This window comes from Nannobrachium achirus (assembly GCF_963921795.1).
Source record: "Nannobrachium achirus genome assembly, contig: SCAFFOLD_233, whole genome shotgun sequence".
In the NCBI taxonomy this organism is placed as follows: domain Eukaryota; kingdom Metazoa; phylum Chordata; class Actinopteri; order Myctophiformes; family Myctophidae; genus Nannobrachium; species Nannobrachium achirus.
The window spans coordinates 41,080-45,569 of NW_027665103.1; positions in this window are offsets into that span (position 1 = coordinate 41,080).

A 4,490-nucleotide genomic window follows, 5' to 3' on the forward strand; every position below is an offset into this window, starting at 1 on the left:
AGGTCAGGCAAGACGGTGCACATCCGTTGTGTTTATGCCCTAAAGAGGTTCTGCGAGGAGGCTGGCATTCCGATAGGTGTTCGTGGGCCTGAGACCTGGGAGCGAGTTCCATGGTCATCTCACAATCCGGACAGATTTTGCGATAAGGTCGCACAGCTCAAGTACAGGTGGGAGTCAGGCCAGAACGAGCCCAATCTCAAATCAATCGGTTTTGCAGCTCAAAGGTGGTCTGCAGACCCACGTGAGCCTCCCTCCTGGACCCGGCCCGCTGACGGGCAGCTGATCGCAAAGGACCTAAGGTTCTGGGAGGTCATTGATGTGCGTAGGTCAAAAAGGCTCTTCACCGAGGGTGAGGACAGAGAAGACCAAGTGGAAGAGGACCTCGCCAAGCCCGATGAAATAATAGAAGGAGACTGGAACAGAGCTGGCGAGTCACGTTACAGGGAGCCCGGGTCTATCCGAGTAAAGAGCGAATGGTGTGTCTCTAATGCAGTTGGAGGCTACCTGTTATTGAACTCCAGGCTGATTGTGGAGTTTGTCACCCAGCTACCTGATGCGGCCACAGGCTGCATCCTAATCAAGAGCAGTACTGAAAACCCACCCTCCGCACCAGTCCACATCGGTGACAGTGGCCGGGTAACAACTTTCTATAGAGCTGGGAAGTTCTCTTCACTTATGCATCGTGTGGCAGCAGTGTCCTTGTATGGTTGCGGCCTGAAGCCTGTGTTAGAGATGTCTGTGCACTTGGACAAACCCTTGTTGTGCCTGGCAGCCAAGTCACTGGCCCTGGCTGAGCAAATCTCCCCAGGCCTATCACTAGGCCCAGACCCGAGGCTCGTGGTGGTTGTACAGAGAGGTCGCAACGCTGCCCTCAAAACTGCTCGTGACATTGTATGTGGCCATGTAGTACTATCCCTGTGTGGAACAAGCTACTTATTTGACCCTCTACCCGAGGACCTCGAGGGTAGGCTGTGCAGCGGCCAAGAACTGCCTAACCATCCTGCTCCAGTCTTCCCGGAACGATTTGGCTCTCATTGCGGACAGGAGATGTTTGACATGTTAAAGAACAACTGGCCCGCGCTGCTACTACGCAAGGACACTAAACCTCCTAGCGGATCGAGCGATCCTCGGTGGATCGGTCTTTTGCTATGTCTGTGCGAATGGTGCGGGATCCGAGACGCCGTGGAACGGCTGGTACCAGGTGCTCTGGAGTGGACGAGCATGACCAAGGTGAAGCAGAGGACTCAATTGGCATAGGTCCATTGGCAGAGCTGTACGATAAGGCTTGCGAGGCGAGGTGCACAGGTATATTAAGCCCACCACTGATACAATTCTGCAAAGATTTCATACCACCAAGGACCTTTTGCACGAGCCCCCTCACTCCCTCTGCGGAATACCTCGACAAGTACACCCTGTGGCTGATCTGTGTCGGGGTCTCCTACGGTCGCACCATCTGTAGCTCCCAGGACCAGCCGGTCACATTCTCCGGGGCGTGTGATGAGCACCGCAAGCTGTCACGGGAGTTCTTCATGGCCCCCGAGACTGAGTTGCTGGCCTCCCTTGAGCGGCTGGAGCGCTTCTATGCACTCATGTTACGATATCCGTTGCTGCCAGAAGATGCTCTTGACACCAAGGAGTGTCCCGAGTGCATATACGAAGCAGATGTGACAATGGACAAATGGAAAGATACCCAGAGAGGCATCTCTTGCCACCACCTAACACTCAGACATGAGCTCTTTGGACCCCAGCAGTCAGGGGTCCCAGGGGTCAATGCCAGGGATGGGTGCTACGCAACCCGTGGCAATATCTACGGGGTCACTAGGGCCAGCACGTCAGCTAGCATGTTTGAGACCAATGTCCAGGGGATCTCGGAGCAGGAACCTAACCATCCTCTTATGTTCATGGAGCAGCTTGAGTACATGAAGCGGCGAGATGAAATTGCCAAGCAGCGGACACTGGCAAAAGAGCTGCACCACGATCTGGAGAGTCATAGACATGTGCTTGTGGACCTGTCAAGCCCTCGATACCTGAGTGAGTGGCCACTTGCATGGCTGTGCCAGATGTACGGCTCCATGGCCATGAGCAGGATACGATCTGAGGTGCTTGGATCAGACTATGAAGGCAAGGATCTTGACATGTCAAGGGGCCTGCATAGTATTGTGTTGCTCCAGAAGATGCTGAAGACTGTAGCGTCCACAGGTACAAACAGTGAGCTCCTGGCCATGGTGGGGACAAACACCGTGGACCCAACTCGGAGGTACATGGAGCGATACAACTTGGTGGCCCAGCGGATCGGGATGTACAAGCACTTGCTGGCAGCTGGCTTCCCGGTGGAGACGGCCAATGACCTGGTGGCTAGCACTGGGGCTGTTAACAGGTACTCCCTCATAGGCCTGACACTAGAGGAGGGCGTGCGGCTACAGCTAAACAAAACTGTCGACCCAACCCCATATAACAAACGCCTTGCCAGCTTGATCTGGGTATTTGCACACCTAACAGCCTACTGCACCCTGCGCAATTTGAACCATGACCACATCAAACCCGGAGACAGTCCAGGGGGGGCCTTTGATGATGGAATTTACGTGTTTGACAACGCCAATGTGGGCTTCTCACTGTCTCGGAATGGCCAGGTCGGGCACGAACGCTCCGCTGACTCACGGATTCTGGAACTGCTTGCCATGCGTGATAATCTCCAGGAAAGACTTTGCTGAAAAGGTTGCTGCTGCAGGAGTTGACCGGACATATGATGCTCTGGCAAAGTATGGTCTATCTATATCTACCCAGCTGGTCAACTTCCTTTGGAAGAACAAGGAAATAGAAGCCTCCACAGCCCATCAAGCCAGTGCCATGACCATTGACTGTGACAGTCACCTCGAAAGTCACTGCCTCAGAAATATGGGTGAGATCAGTCATGTCACAGCGCCCAGGGAACAGAATGTGGTAGGGGAGAAGGCACGCAGTCTGAGAGTCGTGAAAAATGGGCCCTCAACAAGCAGAACGGTTAAGTGGCGTAGACCCTTGCACATTAAGGATCGTTTCACGGGTACACTGAAGGAATCCAAAATACAGAATGTTAACGAAAAAGACTGGGTCGACCACCCCGCTGGAGATGACTTGCCAGGGGATGTTCGATTGTCTAGAAGTCTACCACAAAGGAAGCGGATGGATGCAATTGAACATCAACAGGCTTAAAAAAAACGGACTGTTTGTACACCGCATCAGCTCTGACACAATGCACATAAGTTTAGATGAGGTGCACAAGGACACTGAACACACCGTAAAGAGGTTGCCTTCCCTGACCCACTACCACCCTGATGCTTTGCTCACAGCTGCAGAGCGTTTCATGGGACACAATGCTGTCATTCCTCTCCATGTCTATCCTTCCAGGATCCTAAATGGCTAAGGATCAGCTGGGATAGACAGAGAGCCTCGCCCACCTCATTGTAGGGCTCTGCTGAGACACTTAAAACAAATGCGGCCCATCCATCTCCTGTACTGACAAGAGGCAACCCATCCATCTCCTTTACTGACAAGAGGCAACCATAAAACCCATTGTTTGCACTCTTAAGACAGGGGGGTGAAGCAGAGCCCCCACCGCTGTCTGTCCTTCCTCTTCACTTCTCTTTCTTCCTCCTCCTGCGAGGATCCCAAATGGCTAAGGATCGGCTGGGATAGACGGAAAGCCTCGCCCCCCCTCATTGTCTTTGGCCCAATCAGAGTAGCCTTTGGCTTTACAATGAACTCTCTCCATCCAATCAGATTGGCACTCACCCTATATTAAGATGGCAGGCTCTGGGTTTTATCGTACTTTCAAAAATCTAGCAAGAAATGCAATCTTCCCAGGAAAATGGCTTCTAACACTAGTGTGATCCTTCCTAAAGATACGTTTTTGTGTCCTATATGTCTTGACGTCTTCTCTGATCCAGTCACTATTCCATGTGGTCACAACTACTGCAAAGACTGTATCACACGTGACTGGGACACTCATAACTCGTGTGAGTGTCCACTGTGTGGAGCAACTTCTCCCAGCAGACCACCATTATCTGTCAATACTTGGATGGTTGAGATGGTTAATCACTTCAGGGACACCTGGAAGCCGGACAATGAAGAAACAAGACAAAAGAGCGAGATTGACAAGATGATTGAAGAGAAAAACCGTAAACTCCAGGGGATCAGGAGATCTCTAGAGCTCAGCAAGAAACACTTAGAGGACGTGATGGATCATGGATTGAGATCTATCATTGGTGTGCAAAGGCAAATGGATGACTGCTTCATGAAACTCAAAGAGGAGGTTGCTAAGATTGCAGAGGAAAGAGAGGAACGGGTGAGACACTATGTTAGACAGCTTGAAAGCGTCAGCTCTGTAAATCAACTCACCACGGAAATGCCTGAAGACGGGGATGTTTGGGAAGAAACAGTCAACTGGGCTCTCTCTTTATTTAGACGCACTGCGCAATTTGCTGAGGACAGAATGATTAAACTTGTCCAGA